Below are 24,877 nucleotides of genomic sequence, written 5' to 3'. Positions count from 1 at the left end.
AAGAAAAGAGAGCCTGCTCTAAAATGCCCTCCATTTTAGTGGGTCTATGTGTTTCTTCTTTGAGACCCTCATTAGCTTATCCTCCATGCTACAGATTTCATTTAACAAATCTCAGGGAAGGAGGGGTGCGGCCAGATTATGTTTAAAAACAAATACTTAAGAATTGAGAGTGGAAAAGTTTATCTCATTTAGTATTTCCCAAGCACCACTTCTGCTATTTTGGGCTGTCCCTTAAGAGATAGAAGGGGTGGGAAGGCACATGCTGTGCCTTTTTCAGCTGACCTTCTGAAGTACTATGTAAAGAGACACTAAATCAACAAAGAAGAAAATACAACAATGGAGGCTTCCATGTTCTACCTTCCCCACCCGGCTGTGTGTCCTTTGAGGACATGTTTGTCTTTGTGAACCACCTGTCATAGTTCCTGGCAAAAGAAAGACTCCCAGGCAGAGTAGAAAGAATATAAAATTTGGAATCATCCAGAGAGAAGTTCCCTGATTCTTGCTAACTGTACTATAATAAATATATTATGTAAATAATTTGTGCCTCAGTTTCTTAATCTGTAAAATAGGAATAATCCTATCATCTTTATATAGTCTTTTGAGGATTAGAAGTAACAAATGCAAAGTACCAGTCACACGGTAGAAATTTAATAAATAATTTATTATTATAACAGGTGTCTAATCAATGTTTGCTGAATAAGAAAGGTAATCGTGAGCCTCAGAACTCATTTAAAAACATGAATCAATTTTTTTCTCTTCATTTCAGAATTATTTTCCCCATGTAGAATTATAGAATGGGGGAGGAGTTTTATTTATTTGAGGTCAAATAGAATCCTTATTTATAAAAATCCTCTTAAATTAGTGAACTCATATCCTGTCACCATATATGTACACATATATATGCATAGAGATAGATATAGGTATTTATATGTAATATAGCCAAAACGATACATACTATGTGTAATATAGTGTACAATATCACCAGATACTCACTACATGGGAAAATAAGTATAAAAAGGCCCCCTCAGTGTCCCTTTGCAAGAGCACTGCTTTAATGGCCATGTGCAGAGGACGACAGCAGCAGGCCAGCCAAACAGCCACCATATGGTCAGCTGGAAGAGGAAAAACCTCCAGGTAGGAGGGCAGAATTGTTCCAAGGACACAGTGAAGTAGAGTTTTCCAAGCCGACGGAAGAAAATGGCCTGGGAGATGATGAGGGCCAAGTATCTATTATAGCAGTCAACAGACCAGAGGAAAGACTTATTTGTTCATTTTTTGTTACTGTTGATATTTTTAAGCAAAGTGGTTGATATTGTTATTACTATTTTGAAACAAGATCTTGTTCCACAATAGTTAGGAGAAAGGGTTTGTAAGGCTAATGAAATATTAACCAGTTAGGGTTTTAAATGGAGCCATGTTATTATTATGACACATCATTTGCTAGTTCTGGTGCTCAGCTTCAAGTGCAAATCCAAGAGGCAGACATCATCATGCAGGTGTTGTAATGCAACTGTCTCTTTGGAATCACACATACCTGGGTTGATTCAAATCTGTTTCCTAACTGGATAACCTTAGAGATACACATCCTATTATATATATATATATGTAATTAAGTTGTGGTGAAGACTAAATAAACTATTAGGTGCTTGGTAAATAATACCTATATTATTTTTATTTAAAATGGCACTCTACCCACAAACATACACAGATGTACATGTGCATGCATGCACACACACAAACATACACACACCACACACATGGTCCTGACAACAAAAGGCTATTATTTGGATTAGCTTGATTCCTTGGGTTCATTTCCTCTCACAGAGCTCCTAGTTCTGTTTGATAAATAAATCACATAGGATTTCCCACCACCCTACCCGTCTTTTCTGCATTTCTTACCTCATACCCCATCTCTCATCAAAATATACCCCAAGAATTAAGTACAAGTCAAAGATTTAGGGGACAAAAAAATCCTTGTTGCCCCAAATATGCAAATAAACTCTTCTCATTAATTTTCACCAAAACAAACTCCCGCCCACAAAATATTATTACCAGTGAACTTACCAATGGCATAGGGATTTACATCTAGAAATATAAACATAGAATTAAGTATTATGCATCCATATTGTGAAACGTTTTTTAGTCATTTTAGCCAGGTTAACCTTCAGCCTCCTTTCATGTTTCTCAGTCCTTGCCCTCTTTTTCTCTTCCCCATTCTGGTCCTCTCTGATCTGCTTTCCATCTGTCTTTCATCAAATTCGCCTTCCTCTAAGTTTCTAAAATTTAATAACTCTAATCTCTACCATTGTTCTCTCAATGCTTTCAGTAAAAACTCCTTCCTGGAGGTGCTGTCGCCATCATCTCTTATTTTACTTGGTTAACAAATGTATACCTTGCTGATGATTCTTTATATTAAATTATCCATGTTCCTGTAACTGATATGGATTCTGTCTCATAACTGGGACCTGTAAATATAGGCACTAACCCTTGTTGAGCACCTACCATGTGCCAACTATTGTGCTGGCACATTTCTTATCTCAGGTAAGCAAGAGATTATGTGTTAGAATATCAGATATGGTTAGCAGCAAATTTTCTGTTCTCATCCACTGAAGGCCCCAAAGTAGGATAGCTGTCACCCTGATCTATCCATTTCCATGAACTTATATGCAGAGGACTCTTATTCAATCACATGAAGAATAATGTCACCAACTGCTTCATCCTGGATCGGTGCTGTCCAGTAGAATTTTCTGCAGTGGTGGAAATGTTCTATACCCGTGCTGTCCAATATGGTAGCCACTGGTCACATATGGCCACTGAGCACTTGAAATGTAACTACTGTGACTAAGGAACCAGCTTTTTAATTTTAATTAATTTTAATTTTAATACCCATATGTGGTCAGTAATACTATATTAGACAGCAGAGTTAGACTTTTCAGGGCAGCAACAAACTTGGGTGTGGTGGAAGAAGTACCACTTGGTCTTCTGAATGTACGATTTCATAGCTAACACAAATGCCAATTGAGATTGTTAAATTGTTTGCTTAGGTGACTTGTCAGTGAGCTTTCATGTATGAAAAGACTGTCAAAAACAGAGTATTCATGCCAGGGCTCGCCTCCACAGGTGCCAGGGAGCGTCTTGCCTTGGGGAAGAAAGCCAATCTATACTCCATGATTAGCGTGTGATTATATTTTACAGACAGGCATCAATGCCTGATGATTTTGATGCACTTGGCTGTTATCTTGTGAGATTTATTTAAAGAAGCACACACATGGCTTAGAGCCTTAGAGAATGACATATAAAAATAGGAAAACATAAAAGGAATCAAAAGAAAACCTGCTTCATTTGTAAAAGAAAAACTTGCTCCCCTTTCAGTACCTCCAAATTCTACACCTGCACCTCTTCTTTTAACAAATCCCTTCTCTGACTCAACTCTTACAGAATGTCTTTCATTATTCACCCACCAGAGAAAGCCTTTGCCCATACTCCAACCCCCAGCCCCACAGCTTTTAGAAGAAGAAGCCAAAAGGAAGGGCAGGAGAAAAGCAATGTTGACTAGGAGGTCAGAGATTGAGAAGAGGGAATTAGAATGGGCTATCATTGTATTTGTAATGCTTTATCTCTTTAAAAAAAAAGGAAAAGAAAAAAAAACCTGGAAGTAAATAAAATTTCAACATTTCTAGCAATAGACAATGTTTACTTTTATTCTTTTTACTTTCCATAATTCAATTATTTAAAAAATTTGTTTAAATGAAAAGAAAAGCAATGGTGAAAACAAACTAATAACTCCAGACAGTATCCTGCTCTACTTTTTCATGTAAGTACTTTCAAATATTTTCTGGAACAGATGAATCTTCATAGTGTCCACCCTGTTAAGTAAATGTGTTCTTCAGTAACTATTTACATTTAATGTTTTTTTCAAGTTTATTTCTTATTTATTTGGAAATGTCCCTGTACAAGACTGTTTCTATTAAATGCCACAGGGTGGGAGGGGACACTTAAAATGTATTGCAAAATTGCCCTCAGTTTAACCCTCAGAAAGAGATACATATATATATATATATATTTAATATAAGTTTGCTTAGTACTTTATAGGCTGTTAAAAGTAAGACACTTCACTAAAGTGCTCATCATTTAAATCAAGGATAGTGAGTAGGTTAAAAGTTCAGAACTAAGAGAACAAAAGAACTAAAACTCAGTGACAAAGCTATACTCTCACCAGAGTATTTAAAGTCACTTTCTTTTTCAGACTGGTTTCAGCTTTAAATATTTTCCTTATGGGCCCCTGAATTCATTTATATTTATCAGATGATATATGACAATTTTGGTTTGGAAACTATGGCCTTTGATATCTAAATATCAAATAGAGCATGTCTCCTCTTTTCTGAGTGGTTTTATTTCTAAGATTGTAGCCTTCTGGATATTGGACTAGTTCCAAAGGTGAGAAGAGTAAAGGCTCTTTTCCAAGAACATCTCAAAGCCTGAGCTGAAACATGTTACTTGTGGTAATAACTTTTTCTGCCTGTCTCCAGTTTTGCTGGCATTTGCTATGTCACCTCTACTATGAAGGCCACACTGGAAGTGCTAGAATTGTGTTTCAAATAGAACAATAATTTTAATCTCAGAGTTCTCACATAGAAACTTACATAGGCTGTCATAGATGTTGACGGGTAATGATACTCTTGCTAGATATAAAAATCTTGGAAGTAAAGAGCAAGCTTGGTAGATCCTCAATCAGGATCAAAGAAAGTTGTAAGAGCACACCCCATCCCTACACAGATCCTCTGCAGACAATCCTCTGTAGACAGCAGGGAACAGTGCAGGACATATAAAACATCCCCATGCTCTTGCTCATCATGACAGACTTTTCCATTGGACATCTTTCTATACTATGTCTGTAAGTAGATAGTATGAGAGTCTTTTAGTGAGTCATTTCTTTTGGGGGATCCTTGTATAGATTTACTAGCAAGATGAAGACTATGAGTTTTTTAAATGTTAACACATGCATCGATAACATGTATAAATATCTATTTTTTTGGTTTAGTGTTGGGAGTCTTTTTTTATTATTGCACATTTAATTTTGGCTATTATCCTTGTTTCATTAAAAACTGTGATCTTCAATAGTTCTTGGTCTCAACACACCTATGTGATATTATAGCTTACTATTAGCAATAGTGACTCACTGTGGTGATGATCGGGTGGCTGTATGATAGTGATAAGACAAATATAAATGGGGGGGCTGCCTTTTCCCATGCCAATTATTAAGAATCTCTTCTTATAAGTAATGAGTGCCGTTAATATTGCCATCCCCAGGCCATTTTAAATGATCGAGTTCTTCTCATCCTAAATTATTTCAATCCAATATTTTGAAAAATGTATATTTTTAAAATGTTTTTTTCTAACGTGTTATAAAATGACCCAGGAGAAATAATAACCATACCATTTGATGATCAGTTTCTTAAATTGTGAATGTTGCATTGATTTACCTCTGCTTTTCTGAGCCCAATGCGTAATTATGAAATGATAATAAATTTTAAAAAACATATTAGTAGAGATTAAAAGAAAATTTTCATATAGTAATTATAATAAACAAATAAATAAATAACATTCATTACAATTTAACATCCATGCCTGATTTAAAAAACAATAAGTAAACTAAAAATAAAAGAAAATTTCTTTAACTTGATAATATTTACTAAAAACTCACATCAAATACTGTACTTAATGTTGAAATTGTAGATTCAGTCTCAATGTGAGGGTGTTTGTTCACTATTAACAATTTTATTCAGTGTTAAACAGGAGCTCCTGGGCAATTTATTAAGACAAAGTAAAGAAGTAGGAGGTATGAGAATTGGAAGAAAGAGGCAAGCGATCTTTGTATTCATACAACCCTAAACTAATTTGGGGGGGTGGGGGAAGAATCAAAAACAAACCAAAAAAGCTAAGATAATTTTGAGAAAAAAGGTTGGGGAGAATTCTTGTGCCAGATATTAAGACTTATTATAAAGCTCTAGTCATGAAAAGAGTACGGTTTTGGAGCTTGAATAGACAATGGACCAGTAGATCAGAGAGTAAAGAGTTCTGACACATATTCCTACAGGGAAACCTAACATATGACAGAGTTGGTGTCACAGAACAGAGGGTGATAGAGGATGTGAAACTGACTATCCATATGAACAAACAAAATGAGGTCAGATGCCTACTTTGCACCAAATGCAACGTGACCTGCTCACTGGGTGCCCCCTTTGTTTCCCTCCTAGACTCTGCAGCAATACCCTTTATAGAAAGCTTTCAAAGACACCAGGAGCTGCTCATTATTCCAGGTGTTGAGCACTGAATCACTTCCATTGGTAGAGTCATCCGTGCCCATCTGCTCAGATTCTTCCCCGGATATGGGTAAACTGTGGAATATGATACTTCGAATTATTTCACAACTGTTAAAATGAATAAACTATTGGAACGTTTTTCAACATGGATATATCAAAACATAATGGGAAGCAAAAGAAGCAAGTGCTTCTCCCAAGAGCTGTTTACATTACCCTCCTGGGGCCTGGATGCTGCCCGCAGCCTGGCCTCAGCGGGAAGTGGGCACTGCTGTTCCATAGCTGCAGCAGTGGGAGGTTCTGAGACAATGTGGAAAAAACTTCTGCTCTAATGTTTATTGAAAAAGCATAAGTAGAATACAAAATTATAGCTCTGCTAGATTTTAACACTGTAAAAATTATATATATGGAGCAGGACTGGAAGGGAATAGAGAAAAATGAAAATAGATTTTTAAAAAATGAGTCAGGATTGTGGGTAATTTTCTTCCCTTGCTTTTGCACTACATCGATATTGTTATGTGTTTGTGTAACAAGTTATTTTAAAATGTTTTTTTTTTTTTTTTTAAAGTAGCTTGTAGGACAGATAGAATCAATCTGTAATCTTTCTGGTAATAAACAGCGAGTTTTCTCAGCATTGATAATGGGCTTCAATTCTGCTGTCAGAAGCACAGTTTATCTGCAATTCCAGGGCAGCCATTTCCCACTGATCACATGCTCTGGGATAAGAATGACAGAGCACCACTGTATTATACAGCTGTCTGTAATTTTAATTAAAACTTGCTTTTCAAAACCTTTTACAGATTAATTACTTCATTTGCATTGTAGGAACAGTGAACAAAGGTTACATGTATTTCAGAAGCCGTTGATGGAGTTGATGTGAACAAACTGCTTGCCCAAAGCTATTGGGATATTAAGATCCCACTTGGTAAAATGACCATAGGCCAGTAAATGCTGCCCTGGAAAGGTAATGGAGCATTTCTGGGAAAAGAGTTTAACGTCTTGTCAAAATGATAGGCTTTCGTAGTCACAGGTCCTTGGGTTCAGTCCTGGCTCTGCCACTGGGTAATCTTGAGCACAATATTTGGCCCATCTAAGTTTTAGTTTCCTTTTTGGTGAAATGGAAATGATAACCTTCACCTGATGTTCACCTGCTGGACATGAGCATGATTGGAGGTAGTGGGTATATACTACAGCTAGCTAGGGAGGGACCTGGCCCACAGCAGATGCTCCATAAACAGTACACAGCAGCTTTTAGTTTTCATTCTGCTCGTTTTCCCTGAGCACTACTAAATATAGCACTTAGCTACTAGGTAACATTGGCGGACTAGTTTTGAGCAGGCCTGTAGGCAGAGTGGCAATTTATGTGGAATATAATTGCCAAGGATATTATAGATCTGATGAGTGCTATTAATGAAAGAGTAACTACAACTATGGATTTACAGTCCAGTCCAACTCTTCTTTCCATGGATTTCTCCACCCAGGATAAATCCAAAGATATTTATCCACATCACATAGGGCCAAAGTCATATCATCACTATGTGTAGTTCTCCTAAATATACCAATGTAATCTCTTGAAGTGATAGTATTTCAGTACCTCACATGTTTAAGTTGGTCAATGATTCCTAAACTGGCAGTCTGCCAAATAGTCTTATTAAGAGCAAAAGAATAAAAGCAAAGCAAAACAAAACAAAAGCTACATCCGCTGCAAAGAGGATGCTGCATCCAGCCCACCATTAGAGAGCGGAATCTGTAGGGCTGTGACATAGGATCACTGGGATGTGGGACTGGCAACTAAAATACGCCTTGTGCTGCCCCTGCAACACTCATCCAGAAAACCACAGGTGTACCTCCCTAGTTTTCTTTTTTTGCGGACTCCATGTGTATTTATCCCTAAGTACTGCTCAATGATCAACAAAGTGAAGGGAGAGGAGGAGGAGGGATGAGCCAGTGATGCTGATTTGAGCTTAGAAAAAACTCTGAACGCAGCTGTTTTCACAGATGTATCTCCCCTAAAATCCCCGAGGGGCTGCATCTTGTCTTTTGGGGATATTCCTAACGATTTCCTATTAGCATGGGTCCTGATAGGATACCAAACATCTACAGACTCCATATAAGAAAACTTGCCTCCTCACCGCAGGTGTTCAGTTTTCCTATTTCTGTCTGAACTTTGCTCATTTTTACTTTAAAAAATGCAATAGATATCACCCTAAAGTTTTTATCTTCCTCCAGGGTAGTTTTGCTCCATTTACTTGAGGAACTGTGCCCAGAAAATAGTTTGAGAATGAAATTATACCAAGAATGAAATAACTTACAGAGCCTCAACCTTTTGGGGCATGACTTCATATCACATATTTTAAATAACTGCTGGTGTCTGGGATTGCTATAGATATTTGTCCTGCTGCGTCATTGTGGGACATCTGAAAAACGTTTTACTGGCAGCTCGCAAAAGCAACAGAAGTGAGGGAGCCGAGACTATGGAACATATACGGCAGGGCCTGCATGGAGATCCCAGCTCCTCGGAGCTCTCAGACTTTACTAAGGCAAGTTGTTTTACACCCTCCTTATCACCCGCTAAGGTTTCTTGCCTGGCAAACAGGGATAATAACATTTTTCCAATTTACCTCTCGTGGTTATCATAAGAACAAAATAAGAAATCTATACATGGTGCTTTGAGGGAAATATAAATGTGCACGTAAGTCACTACTATCTTTTGCCTTCAAGTTCCATCTGGGGACTTATTCCATTAGAATTAAGTTTTTGTTTGCCACAGCTCTCATCTCCCACCTACCTCTACAAAAACCAAATCATTTAGATTTGGGTTACAGATTGAATTGTGCCACCCCCTCCCCCATTCAGATGTTGAAGCCCCCAGTGTGACTGTATTTGAAAATAGGGCCTTTAAGGAGGTAATTAATGTTAAAAGAGGTCAGAAGAGTGGGGTCCTGACCTGATAGGACTGACATCGTCAGGAGAAGAGGAAGAGACAGCAGCCTTCTTTCTCCACGGGCACACAGAGGAAAGACACGTGAGGACGCAGTAAGAAGGCAGGTGTCTGTAAGGCACGAACAGAGCTCTCACCAGCAACTGGATCTGCCAGCACCTTGATCTTGGACTTCCAGCCTCCACAACTGTGAGAAAATAAACATATGTTGTTGAAGCCACCCAGTCAGTGGTATCTCATTATGGCAGCCTGAGTTGACTAAGGCAGAGAGAAATAAAAAAGGAGTAACTGTTTATCCCCACTTAGGACTCAGGATGCCACTCTCCTAGCCTCTGGCCACCTCTGCCCTGATGCCTCTAAAGGCACATTTATTAATTTGTTTACTTTGTTCAGGTTGATCCAGCTATATTTCAGATTCTATTAAACTACAGAGACCCCAAATCTCTCTCGTCTTACCCCACTACCTCCCAAAGGCAGCTCAGTACCTGAGTTTGCCAGCATTAGGCACACCTTCCAGCCATAGTTAGGAATCAAATAAAATACACTCCTCAAGGGCCTCCTTGCGCCTGTGATCATTGGCTCCATTAAAGTAGCTTCCCAGTTTGAGAAAGGGCCCCAAGGGCCTAAGATTTGAGCCAAGCTGTAAGGTGACTCGTCTTGTACATCAGTTGTCCTGGCACAGTGGAAGAATTTCTCCAGCTGCCTCTCAATTGTGGGCTCTTGACTTTGGTTGAGATTTAAAGACACACTAATCTACAGTGAACGAAGGCAATGTTAAAGTACAAAATCTCATTTTATTTCTACCTGTTTATTAATTTGTTTACTTTGTCCAGGTAGATCCAGCTGTATTTCAGATTCTATTAAAAAAACACATGAACTGCTGTAACTGGTAATCTTTCTAGATACCACGCGCCTGTCTTAGATCAGAAATAAAATAACAATTTATATAAACCCTCTGTTCACTCTATTTTTCCTTTCCATTTTTAAGGGGGAGGGGGACGCATTGACATAAATCCCTAGCAGGTGATTTTGCAAGTCTAAGCGTAGCCAGTGCTGTTATCCAGGCTGAAGAAAATCTCTCTCTATTTCACCTCCATCTTTCGGGCTGAGCAACTGCCCTCAAATGGACTTTCCTAAAACAGCCCTTCAAATTAGCACCATAGAAAGGATGCTGTTCTGTGTCAGAGCTGGTTTCCCTCCTCCTTTTCAGCTGTGCTTTTCCACCTGCAGAAAACTCCACCTACTTCCTGAACCAAAGCAGGCAGTACATGAGGAGTCCTGGCTTTACTAGCAGGAGGGGTCCGAAAATAGCTGTTTAGCCATAAATTCAGAATCTGGTATGCCTGGTGTGAGTGCTAGGTACCTGGGGCCTGACCAAATGGTAGTCCTGTCCTTTCCTCTGTGTTCTGGGCCTGATCCACATGGCCTGGCCCTCTGCCTCAGCTTCCTGCTGGGACTTAAGCCCTTTGCCGAGTCACAACACTCTGGACTAACGCCCTACACATCGCCTGGCTCCTCAAAGACCTTTCCCCTGGGGAGAAAAAATATGCTCTCTTTTCTCTCTTCCTCCTTTCTCCTTGCTGAAAACCACTGCTTTTTCAACAACTGGCCAGGCTCCTGTCCGAACCCAGACAGGCAGAGGAATGTCACTGCATTATGAGGATTGAGCATTTAGTGCCAGGATTGAGACCATCCTGGTTGGGGTTGAGAAGGGGCGCGGGTAGCTTGGCCAGTCACCCCCTTTTTATCTATTAACATGTGAAATGGGAGCAGAGATCTTGCTCATCCTGAAAACAGTTTGTATAACTCTGATCTGGTCCAAACTCCATACAGATGAGGAACCTAAACCTCAAGAGAAAAGCTGAGGCAAGATTCCATGAATCATTCATTACTCATTAGTCTATTCAAGAAATATGCATTGAATATCTAGTATGTATAAGATATGCACTGCTGAAGTTTCACTCTCATCTGAGAGATTTTCCTACTTCAACATAAGTCCCACCATTCCTATATAATAAATCTCAGCATATCAAAAACGAAGTGGGCACAACACTGAGTTCTCCCTCTATTAACTTACAGGCTCTGTATCACACAGTGAGAGGAGCAGTAAGGCTAGCCTTTCCCCCTGCAGTATACAGGAGCCACCTCTGCTACACAATTAGACAAGTGAGTCCTTTCCACAAACCTTCTTTTGAGTAGTTTCTACACTCCACAGCATGTACATGTTCCATAGGTAAAGGATGGGGGACAAACACATAACTGGAAGAGACAGAAAAAGTCCATGAGAGAAAGTGATGCTATATCATGAAAACTTTTTGGAAAATAAAAAAAAATCCCTTGGATTTTTGACTAGTGAAATCTTTGATGGCAATATTGTAGACGTTCTGATATCATCCAGAATCCTAGAGAATGGCTTTCTGGCAGTTCTTTAATCTAGAATTTTTTTGTTAATCCACATGCCACAGACTTGACAGAGTATTCCATGGGACCTTAAAACAAGAATCCTCAAACAATGCTGTGAAAGATTATGCAGTCATGAGAAAATGGTGTCTAACAGGATGTGGGTTACTCAAACAAGGCTTATACTTTATTATGATAAAACAGCCTCTGCTGTAGATTCATCAAAGTCTCACATGGCAGGTCCCCAGAGGTCCCTCTTGTCTGTGAGGTGATCGATACAAAATGGAGGCAGAGAGACCAGAGGCCTCAGTCTCCTCTGAAATGATTGGAAATGTTTTCTCAACTATATCTGGTCTCTGTAGACATACATCACTTTCTCTGTATTATTTAAATTTCACTACAATGATTGCTAATTAGAAGTAATGGTAAAGATATTTCCATTTTAAAAATTGTACATATATGTGTATGTGTGCATATGTAGCTATATATACACAGATACACACACACACACACACACACCCCTTTGCGAATATAAAAGGTAAAGGTAAATAAATATTTCCATTCATTTTTTGTGTTACTTTATAGTTAGACCATAAAAATTTTTAAGTAATATAATAATAAACATTTTTGAGCACATTTATGCTAGGTGCCTTGTTAACTGCTTGATCATAATAACACGGTGGGAAGAAAATATTACTATTTCCAGTTTACATATAGGACAATAGAACTTAGAAAATTAAAGTAACATATCCAAGCTAATACAATTAATAAGTGGCGGAACCTGAGAATTAATGAAACCTAGGCCTTTCTAACTCCAGAGCTCCAGTTCTTAATAACTGAGCTACACTTTCTCTCTTGGAAGAATAGAGATGTAGGTAGGAAGGGACAGACCTATAAGGGTATCAGGAAGCAAACAGATCTTACAAATCCTGAACAGGACCTCCAACTCTCCACACCCCCACCAATGTCTACCCACAAAGTGCCTTTGGATTTGAGGAATTTCTCCAGCCTGCTTATCTGAAAGTAGCCCATTGTTACATAGGCTTTTTGTTCTTTTCAGCTTTAAAGGAGCGCATGTTAGGGAGACCTCTTGACTTGTTTTCAAGCAGTAACATACATAACAGATAAACTATGATTGTGATGATGATCGTGTTGGGTGGTAAAAAGGGATCTATTCTCCTGGCTCATTGCATGGGCATCCAATATTTTCCAAGGTACCAGAGACTGGCCTGAAAATAGCAATAGACAGACCCAGACCTTGTGAATTTATAAAGAGCAGTTTTCTAACTTCAATCATTTTAAGAACCAAGCCAAGAACTAGATTTTCTCATTTGCAAAATAGCAGTATTCTAACTTTAATAATTTAAAGTAGCAGTTACAGGTGAATGAATGAATGAATGAATGAATGAATGAATGAATGAATGAGCAAATACTAATTTATCATACTTTCTACTAGTTCTGCTATGGCCTCAGTCAACAGTCTGATAACCAGGTTCTTGTCTCATTCCAGAGCCTTCATGACTACCTTCTACTTCCTTGTTTCATAACAGTAACAGTGAGGAAGGCCGAAGAAAGTATATGTGGGACAAACTTCCCTCTGGATATACCCTAACCAACTAAATATACTTGAGTCATTAACTAAATGTGGAATTAAAAATAAAAGAGGGGGTGACGGGTTAGCTCAGTTAGAGCGTGGTGCTTATAACATTAAGGTTGCCAGTTCAATCCCTGTGTAGGCCACTGTGCACTGCGCCCTCCTTAAAAAATAATAATAAAAATAAATAAATAAAATAAAAGTGAGAGTTAATGTTATTGACATGACTTCTCCCTATATACAACAAAAAAATCAGGGGACACAAAAATTATTTCAGAACCCAGAGCAACTATATTACAACAAATCTTCCTCCCTGGAATCTACCATGTTCTGTGTTTTGCTCAAACAACTTCATTTTTAGGCACACGAATTCTCAGGGTTTGCAATTGTTTTCAAACATGAACTCCTAGTCAATAATCTGCCTGAAGAAGAAAATTTTGGAAGATATGAAAAGCATCCTAAACCACCATGATGAAATTTAAAATATTCGCCTGGATGTGTTTTAAACCATATTTTAAGAAGACCAAAAAAATGAGAAAAATTGAACATCTGCTCAGTGAAATTTCAGGCAGAAAATAGATGAACTCTTAGATTAAGCCAATTGTCCAGAGGCAGTTTCTCCTGGTTTCCTTTAATGATTCAGAAATAGTGTTTCCTTCTCCTCAAGTGATTTTGGCACTTTTAATTTGCATTATTTGGAAAGAGCAAAGTTAGTTAATTAAAATCATAAACATAGATGACTTGGGTTAGGATTCTACTCTGGTAATAGCACTGATATTTCATTGCCTTTTAGTCTGTGTAATAGTAAGGAATAACTATTTTACCTTCTTTGAAATACTCTCAATGGCTTCCTTATGAGGAGCTCAGATAAAAGTTTTTGTTTTGTTTTTTAAATAAAGAAACATTCACGCCAATAAGAAAAGTAATCATGTTTCTGGATATGTAAACATGAAATCTATAAAACAAATGTTTTGGTGAAATATGTCTTTTGGGCACTGATTTATTTGGCAACCAAAAGCGTTTTCCTGAGGAACAAAACGTTTTTGTGGAAGAAATCTTCTGATCCTAAAACTAATTGGTTACAGAAACTAAGTTGTAGAACCAAGAATGAGAATCTATTTCTCTATCCAAATCAGGAAATGCTTAGGTTTAAATACCTTCATCACAACTGTTTTTTTGTGCATAGGTACACTGCCAACTATTCCTACTCCTTTGCTAACAATCCACACTCAAGAATCAGCCAGGTTTCTATTGGGTCTAGAATATTCACACTCTGGCCAGAGGAAGGAAAACCTGGTCAAACCAATTTCATTATCTTTATATACCTAAGCCTTCAGATTTTAGTGAATTTGATGGGCCTGCTCCAAAAATATTTGTAAGCTGTAATAGGCTACATTTCATTATTCCAAACTCCCAAACAAGGAAAAAAACACAGTAAGTTTTAATAACAACCAAATATCCTGAAAAAACAAAAACAAAACCTTTGTCTGTTCATACAGTCCATAAGAAGAGGAAGCTTCCATGAATGACAATCTTGAGATAAAAGAACATGGATATTTTAAAATTCGTTGAGGCAAATAGTTGAAATAGCACTTCGGGAGTTCTGGACTTGCATAACAGCTCTGTCACACAGCTGTGTAATGAGTCTCCCAAGCTTCAGTGTCTTCATCTGAAAAATAGGTCTATAATGCTTCTCCCATTTACCTCACAGGACTGTTATATTGCAGGAGTTATTGTAGGTAAAAGTGTTTTATAAATATTTGAGTACCAAATCATTTTATTCTTAATATTATTATACTTTTTTGATATTTCTTGTTGATGATTGAAATTGATGCCATTGTTGTTTAGAATGACAGCCTCCCAGGAGAATTAGATCCATTTTCACTGGGATCTTCCGTGACAACAATCAGTGCTATTCAAGTAATCTTTGTGTCATACAAGCAGGTATGCATAGAAAGAACACTAGGTAATCAATAGTCCTTATTCTTTGATCTTGACAAAATGAATGATCAAAACATTCTAAATAGTCAATGAGCCTGACTCTTTTTTAAGATATCAAATATTTTATTACTTTTCTCTGGAGTGACTGCACAAATCAGGGAAAGGTAGGGGGAGACCTGCCAGCAAAACTAATCAAGAAGGTATCCTCAGGTTAAATCATTACAAAGCAAAATTGTTATAATGCTAGGGCCTTATAAGCACACTTAAAAAAATTATATATCTATATCAACATGCATTCTAAATGACAATAATAATTGGGAAGGTAAGAGGATGGGTGGATAGATAGATAGGTAAAGTATGTAGATATATAAAACTTTATGTATGATATATGTTTCCAGTAGATTTAACAAAGCAATCAAGTAGGAGAAAAACTATTACTCTTAATTCCATAACTAGAGATAATTAATGCACATTTTTGGTGCATAATTTATTTTCCATAATTGAATTATACTACATATTAATTTTTAATCAACTTTCTTGGGGTATCATTATTTAATAAAATACATAAAGTTTAAGTATACAATTTAATGACTTTTGACATGTACCCTATTTCCCCAAAAATCAGTCCTAGCTGGACAATCAGATTTAATGTGTCTTGTGGAGTAAAAATTATTAAAAGACCCAGTCTTATTTTACTATAAGATTGGGTATAATATAACACAACACAACACAACACAACACAACATAACATAACATAACATAATATAATATAATATAATACAATATAATACCGGGTCTTAAACACTAATTTTTGCTCCAAAATATGCATCAGAGCTAATTTTTTGGCTAGGTCTTATTTTTGGGGAAACACGGTATATACTCCTATGCGTCTACCCCCCATCAAGAAATAGAACACATCTATCAACCCAAAATGATCCCTGTGCCTCTTTGCAATGAATCCCTCTTAACTCATTCCCCAGGTTACCACGGATCCACTTTTTGTTGCCATAGATTAGTTTTGCCCATTCTAAAATTCTTACATGGAAACATAGAATATATAGTTTTTGGGTCTGGCTTTTATTCACTCAACATAATATTTTTATATTTATTCATGTATCAGTAATTTGTTATTTTTATTGTTGAGTAGCATTCCACTGTATGAATCCACCACAATTTTGTTTATTCAGTCACATTCTAAGGAACATTTGGATTGTTCCCAGATTTTTGGTATTAAAAATAAAGGTACTATGAACATCCATATATTATACATGCAATTTTGAATAATGCTTGTTTTTACTTAACATAAAACAGGAGCATTTATCAATTATTTAAAATTTTTTCGGAAATATTTTAAATGTTTGCCTAATTTTCATACCGTGGATACACCATAATTTACTTAAATACTCTCTACATTTGTATAATTGTTTCTTTTTGTTTTCTTTTATAAATAATAATTTAAGGAACACCTTTGCTTTGTCTCTACTTTAGGTGCCAGAAAAGTTTTTAAGGGCAGTCCAAACTCAAGCTGACAGAAAAAAGTTTAAAGAAAATGCTCAAAAATGTTCTTTTCATTCTTTGATCTATAATATACATGAAAACATTGGACATTCTACCAGGATAATTAAAAATGCATTACAAATTCTAAATGCTTTCTAAAGAGTACCCTCTTTTCCTGGCTTTTATTATTTTTGCTAAGAGCTTCTAAAAGTGTTAGCTTCAGTTGCTATTTTTCCGCCTTTTCAATTGACTATCGTCTTGATGAATAGAGGAAGCAGTGCGTCTCAACTCTCTTTGGATTAATTGTAAGGAAAGAAACTGTTCAATGAGGCCAAATGTGTAGGTGTTGAGCATTGTTTGTTTTTTCTTAAGTTTGGAAATGTGCTTTTGCAACATGGCAGTCAAGCCCTACATCAAAGAAGCAAAATACAGAATAACAGAACAAAAAAGAAAATCCTTTTTGGAGCCAAAAAATGATCAAAACAAAACATCAAAGGTAGAGCCTGTAGTAACAGAACTGCTGGGGACGGAAGCATTTAAAATACACCTGTGTTTGTGCTAATTGAAAAACTCATATTCACAACCTCAGCAGTCCTTAAACAAGCAATATACTTAATGTATGTTTCTGTTCTAAATGTTCTCCCCGGTATCATTTTCATAAGAAAAAGAACACTGGATCCATTTCCACATTTTATCTTAAAGAACAAGTCCACATTGATGGTATTTAAAATTTAACTCACACAGGTAGGTAATGTTCTCTAATTCATCTCTCTGCATTCTCTATCAACAAAAAGTTTCTTGAAATACCCCATTCCCCTCAATTCTTCTTTACAATTACCATGGTTATATTCATATATTCTTGATAGTAATGTATTTGTATACCATCTCTTTCTCTCTGGGATTATTCGAGTATAGCACATTATAGGATTTTGTAATCCAATCCACATTTCTCTTCTTCTGGACTTTCAGGGAACTGTTTGTCATTCATACCAGGTGACTCCAGTGCATTTGAAACTCTCAATGCCTACTTCTAAGGACTGAATTCTTGTGTCCCACCAAAATTCATATGTTGAAGCCTGAACCTCAATATGATGGTATTTAGAGGTGGGGACTTAGCAAGGTAATTAAGTCATGATGCTGAACCCCTAATAAATAGGATTAGCGCCCTTACAAGGACAGACATAAGAGAGATAATCTCTCTCTCTCTCTCTCTCTCTTCCATGTGAGGATACAGTGAAAAGATGTCTGGCTGCCTGTAAACCAGGAAGAGGGCCCTCACTGGAACATAACTAGGCTGGCACCCTAATCTCAGATACTCAGTTTTCAGAACTATAGAAATAAATGTCTGTTGTTTCACCCAGTCTGTGTTGTTGTTTTTGTTGTTGTTGCTATAGCAGCCCAAGCAGACTAAGACACCAATCCAGTAACTCAGTAAGAGGGTAATTATAGGTACTCACACACCTAGCCATGGTAACTTGTCTAAAGTGACAGTAAATCACTCAAACCAGAACTCTTGCCTATGATTGCTTTTTAAGAGAAGCCCCATGTCAGTGATGTATGGAAGTTGATCAGCAGTCATACACAGATTCAAAAGAGCTGGTTGCTAAATTTTGAGGAATTTTGCAAGCCAGTCAATAAACTGCTGATAGAATGAAATCAGTAGTGGTGAGAGTATTTATAGTACAGAAACTAGAAAGTGTAAATCAATAAGTGTGATACAACACAAACAAAATTAAGAATAAAAACCATATGATTATCTAAATACTTAATAAATCAACAAATAACAAGTGCTGGTGAGGATGTGGAGAAAAGAGAATCCTCATACGTTGTTGGTAGGATTGTTCAGTCACCATAGAAATCGATATGGAGATCCCTTAAAAAATTAAACATAGAGCTGCCATACAATCCAGCAATTTCACTTTGGGATATTGTCTGAAGGAAACAAAAACACTAATTCAAAAAGATATATGCACCCCGATGCTCATTGCAGCATTACTAGTAATAGCCAAGGTATGAAGCAACCGAGATGTCCATCAATAGATGAATAGATACAGAAGATGTGGTATATATGTATATATGCACAATGGGATATTATTCAGTAATAAAAAAAGAATGAAATCTTGCCATTTGTAACAACATGGATGGATATTATGTTAAGTGAAATAAGTCAGACAAAGACAAATACCATATGATCTCACTTTATGCAGAATCTGAAAAAGCAAAACAAATGGATGAACAAAACAAAACAGAAACAGACCCTTAGATATGGAAACCAAGTTGATGGTTGCCACAGGGGATGGGGTGGGGGGATGAGGAAAAAAAATTTTTTTAAACATGTGATTATCTCAATACAGTCACAGGTGGCATAATGACATTTCAGACATAGATGGACCACATACGTGGTGGTAGTATACCATATAGGCTAAATGCATAGTGGGCTATACCACCTAGGTTTGTGTAAGAACACTCTATGATGTTCATTCAATGACAAAATCACCTAATGATACATTTCTCAGAATGTGCAGTGCATGACTGTAGATGCAGGAAAATAATTAAACAAAAGTAAATATTCTTCTATGATAAAAACTTTCAACAAATTAAGTATTGATAGAATGTACCTCAAAATAATAAAGACCATATATGACAAGCTCACAGCTAAAGTTATAATCAACAGTGAAAAGTTGAAAGCTTTTTCTTTAATCATGAATAAGACAAGATGCCCACTCTCACCAGTTTTATTATAGTCCTGGAAGTCCTAGTCAGAGCAATTAAGCAAGAAAAAAAGTAAAAGTTATCCAAATCGGAAAGTAAAAGTAAAATTGTCTCTATTTGCAGATGAATACAAGTCACATTTGACTTCTGCAATTGCAAGAGGTGCTCAAAGTGGTTACCATCAGTGTAATTTTAACACAGCATAATTATATATATATATATATATATATATATATATATATATATATATATATATATAATTGTGTGTGTATATAATTATATATATATATATATATATATATATATATATATATATATATATATATATATATATATTTAATTATAGTTGACAGTCAATATTATTCTACTTCAGCTTCAGGTGTACAGTGCAGTGGTCAGGCATTAACACAATCTATGAAGTCCCAACACTAAAATCTATGATTTCCCAACACTAAAAACTATCAGAAAGAGAAATTAAGAAAACATCACATTTACAACAGTACCAAAAAGAATAAAATACAAATAAATTTAACAAAGGAATTGAAAGATCTGTCCACTGAAAACTATTAAGACATTAATGAAAAATTTGAAGAAGACACAAATAAATAGAAAGATATTCCATGTTCATGGATTGGAAAAATGGACATTGTTAATAAAGTCTATACTAACCAAAGCAATCTATAAATTCAATGCAATCCTTCTCAAAATTCCAATGGCATTTTGCACAGAAATAGAACAATCCTAAAATTCATATGGAACTGCAAAATACCCTGAATAGTCAAAGCAATCTTTAGAAAGAAGAACAAAGCTGGAGGCATCACACTTTCTGATTGCAAACTATACTACAAGACTATAATAATCAAAAAGGTATGGTACTGGCATGAAAACAGACACATAGGTCAATGAAACAAAATATAGAATCCAGAAAATAAATCCATGCATATATGGTCAATGAATTTTAGACAAAAGTTGCCAGAAAAATACAATGGGGAAAAGATACTCTTTCCCACCAATGGTGTTGACAAAACTAGATATCCACATGCAAAAGAATAAAACTGGACACATATTTTACACTAAAAATCAACTCTAAATTGGTTAAAGACTTGAATGCAACACCTGAAATTGTACACTTTCTAGAAGAAAAAGTAGAGGTTAAGTTCTTTGGCATTGGTTTTAGCATTGATCTTTTGGATGTGACACCAAGAGCAAAGGCAACAAAAGCAAAATAAACAAGTGAGATGATATCAAACTAAAAAGTGTATGCATAGTGAAGGAAACCGCCAACAAAATGAAAATGCAACCTATGAAAAATACTCATAATCTGATAAGAGGTTAATATATAAAATATATATGCAATTCATACAAGTACAACTCAATAGCAAAATAAGTAAATAATAATCTGATTTAAAAATGGGCAAAGGACCTAAATAGACATTTTTCCAAGAAGACACACAAATGACCAAATGGAAAGATGCTCAACATCACTAATCATCAGGGAAAGGCAAATCAAAACCACAATAAGCTATCACCTCACACCTGTTAGGATAGCTATTATAAGAAAAGATAAGAGATAACAAATGCTGGCAAGGATTTGGAAAAAAGAAAACCCTTGTACTGTTGGTGAAAATGCAAAACATTATGGAAAACAGTGTGGTGATTTTTCCAAATCCTTGCCAGCATTTGTTATCTCTTATCTTAAAAATAAAAAATAGAGAAATTAAAAATAGAACTACCAGATGATCTGGTAATCCTACAACTGAATATATCCAAAAGAAACAAAATCACTGCCTCAAAGAGGTATCTGTATTCTCATGTTCATTGCAGCTTTATTCACAATAGCTAAGACATGAAAACAACCTAAATATCTGTCAATGGATGAATGAATAAAGGAAAGGTGGTATATATACATACAATGGAATATTACTCAGTCTTCAAAATGAAAGAAAGAAGTATATCCTGCCTTTTGCAACATGCATGAACCTGGAGGGCATTATGATAAGTGAAATAAACCAGACAGTGAAAGACAAATACTGCATGGTATCACTTACATGTGAAACTGTAAAAAAAGAAAAAGAAAAAATCAAACTCATAGAAACAGAACAGAATAGTGGTTGCCAGGGACTGGGGGATGGGGATGGGGATGGGGAAAATAGGGAGAAGCTGATAAAAGTATATAAACTTTCAGTTATAAGATGAATAAGGTCTGAGGATCTAATATATAACATGGTGACTATTGTTGATAATACTGTATTATATAATTGAAATTTGCTGAGTAAAACTTGTTTTCTCATCAAAAAAGGTAAATATGTCATATGATGGACATATTAATTAACTCAATGGTGAGAATCCTTTCACAACGTATACATATATCAAATCATCATATTGTACACTTTAAATATAGTGCATATTTATTTGTCAATTAAACCTCAATAAAGCTGGGGGGAAAAAGAAATTGGACGGTGCTACAAATTAGATTTTTGATTTTTTTTTAATTGCAGAGAGCTTCTTTTTAAATATTTACCTGCTAATGCCACAAGTTAGATATAGAAGGACAGGGACAATTTCTTTTATGCATATTTATCATCCTTCTACCTAGAAGGTATTCCTTGGGCAACTAACAAATCCTTGTTGAGTGACATCATCAGGCTTTGATCATGACAGTAATATAATGAGTTGCTGTGGTGCCAGGGTGGGAACCAAGAGTTAGGATGTTGGATTTTGAGACCAAGGTCTCACTTGTGCAGTGAGTACTCAGGCTTTGGAATCAGAGATACCTGAGTTCAAGTACTCCTTCTGGCCCTCACAACCTAAGTGGGCATGTTCCTCAAGCCTGTTCAGGATGGTAGTGAGTAGCAATACTTAGTAAAGAAGGCAAAACTTTTCCCAAAAAGTTGTAACTTTTCATTTCCCTTTGCTCTCCATGTGCTTCCCAGAATCCATGGAATACCTTGACTATACTTTTTTAATTCAAAAATTCTTGGCTATAATTTCTAAACCAAACAGTGCCTGCTGATATGTACCTTGTGTTTGTATAGCACTTCTTACTTTTCAAACAATTTTAGCACTCCTTATTGCATTTGATCAGACTCTGGAAATAAATACGTTATCTGAGATGGCATTCATCTCAAGGTACTTGATAGGAAAGAGCAGGTCCAAAGAAAACATTAGCTTGGTGACTCTTTACTGAAATTTGAAGAGTCCTGTTCATTGTAACCAGCAACATCTTTTGTTGATAATTTACCTTATAAAGCTTTCATGGATTATGAGCCCATCAACAAATGTGTGATTATAAAGCATAGCAAGGCAGTGAGTTTCAAACCCAACTCATCCCTGTAGCTATAGGTAAGTTGGTAGGTAGGTAGGTAGGTAGGTAGGTAGGTAGGTAGGTAGGTAGACAGATGATAGACGATAAATAGATGATAGACAGAGAGACAGAGAGACAGACAGACAGACAGACAGACAGACAGACAGACAGACATAATAGATAGAGGCCTAGGTAAAGAAAAAAAATCTCTACTTTGACAAATGCCATAGCTTAGTCGGTTTGGGGATTCTGATACTTTAAATTCATTATGATCAAGGGTATGAGACTTTGTTCTCACTGTCAATTCAATAAATATTTATTGAGCACCTTTCTAAATCAGAGGACATGTACCTATACTTGGATCTCTGAAGCAAATCTTTGCCTTTCAAGAACACAACCTGAATTTTGTGGTCATTAAAATCAAAATTTTAAGAGTTAACACTGAATATAACTTTCTAAATATCCAATGATTCTTACTCTCAGAAATGTATTGATTGCTTCATAAAATTATCACAACAAAATACTTTTTAAAAATATCTTCCCCGGCTACTCATTGCCAAATTTCTAGGTCTGATCATTACAAACATCCCTGACCTGTACTCTTTGTGTTGCTGACCCAAGTGCCAGCAATGACAACAAAAGAAAACAACCAAAGATAGGAAAATCACATACATTCAAGGACCTTAACCGGAAAAGAAAAAGCAGGGTATAAACTTCAAAACGCCACCATCGATCATAACACCAAGCTAATGGAAGTGACATCACTAGCGCTTTGGTAAAGGGTCAGGAGTTGGGGAAGTGTGAGACAAAGTGTTCCATGGGGTTTTCTGCCCGTGTCGTCTCATAACCAAGGGAGACATATCTGTGCTTTCTTCATCAATCCTTTTCCATGGTAAGTGAACCCCAACTCAAGCTGTCTTAAGGAAAAACAAAAGTGAGCATGAAATCTTTTGGCTTTTAAACTAAAACGTTGAAGGATCCAAAGCATGACTGGATGCAGGGGCTCCAATACTGTCCCCAAGGCCAAGAGCTCTTTCCATTTCTTGGCTCTCAGGATGTTACCTTCATATCGGCTAGTCTCGGCCCACATAATGACCACAAGAAGCATTCCATCAAACCATGATGGCCAGGCGCACAAATCTGATTGGCCTGACTGGCGTCATGTGTCTTCCTCAGGAACCAGGTGAGGTGAGGTCACATGATGCGGGGGTAGGGTCTGCTCCTCAAAGGTAAGAGTGACTTTATTAAAAGTAGTGGGGGATGGATGTTAGGATGAGATCAGGTCTCCATGCCTAGTTTCCAGCTGTCGCCCTGGAATAGGCAGTGCAGTGTACATTAAGGTTTCAGGTGTTAGAGTCAGACGGACCTATATAAGGGAATGCATATTCCAGCATTCCCACTTCCTAGCTGTTGGGCCTAAGGCAAGTTGCTTGATCTCTCTGTATGTGCATCTATAAAATGGAAACATTAATTGTACCTAGCTCACAGATTTTCTATGAGAATTATATATAAGATCATATGTGATATAAAGTACTGTGCCAGGCAAATAGTAATCAACCACTTAATAAATATTTAAAGAAGGTGATGCTGCTGAAAAGGATAGAAAATTTAGATACAAATGAATTTTATCCCTGAAGAGATACTGATGTCTTTTTAAATCATTGAGAAGAAGATAGAGGCAAAATCCAAATTAAACTCATCTAGTGGTCATAAACATCACACATGTTGACAAAGATGGTTCTCAAACTTTTCATAAGGATTCTCATCACTGCATTAAAGAATTTCTCAGTGGTCCCAGGGTTTCAGGGAGGTAATCAGTTTTTAGCTTTTGCACCCTTATTACAAGTCTATGCATAATTTGAATAAATATTTTGAAATGCTAAGATTTTTTGACAACCCTCAATTACTCCTTTGTACCTGCTTACATATTTTGATGGGAAAGACAGGGTAAATTCAGAACTTATGTAAAAAAAATGAAGTAGAATCGAATACAAAACTGGGATTGCTAACACAGCAGAGTTGCCAAAACTGCACGGATAAGTGATTTTGAAAAACCATCGAATAGACATTCCACAAGGTCAACCAAAAGGCAGTGTGCCTGAGAGTAATGAGTGATTTTAGTCCGACAGTCATTAAAATGCCTAAAAGAAAGGGTTTCTCTTCTGCTG

At 36.5% G+C, this 24,877-nt stretch overlaps 1 long non-coding RNA gene across 1 annotated transcript in view; it reads right to left on the bottom strand.

Moving 5' to 3' along the window:
• The window catches only part of LOC141571336 (uncharacterized), a 518,221-nt gene that overhangs the window by 196,615 nt on the left and 296,729 nt on the right, over window positions 1–24,877 (bottom strand). Inside the window, exon 3 of the long non-coding RNA XR_016019140.1 lies at window positions 9,268–9,448. This is a non-coding gene — a long non-coding RNA (uncharacterized LOC141571336). The remainder of the gene's footprint in view (window positions 1–9,267; window positions 9,449–24,877) is intronic.

The sequence above is a fragment of the Rhinolophus sinicus genome, chromosome 16, assembly GCF_057876585.1.
Source record: "Rhinolophus sinicus isolate RSI-liver-muscle chromosome 16, RSI-T2T, whole genome shotgun sequence".
Taxonomy (NCBI): Eukaryota; Metazoa; Chordata; class Mammalia; order Chiroptera; family Rhinolophidae; genus Rhinolophus; species Rhinolophus sinicus.
This window is presented reverse-complemented; position numbering and strand designations above follow the sequence as displayed.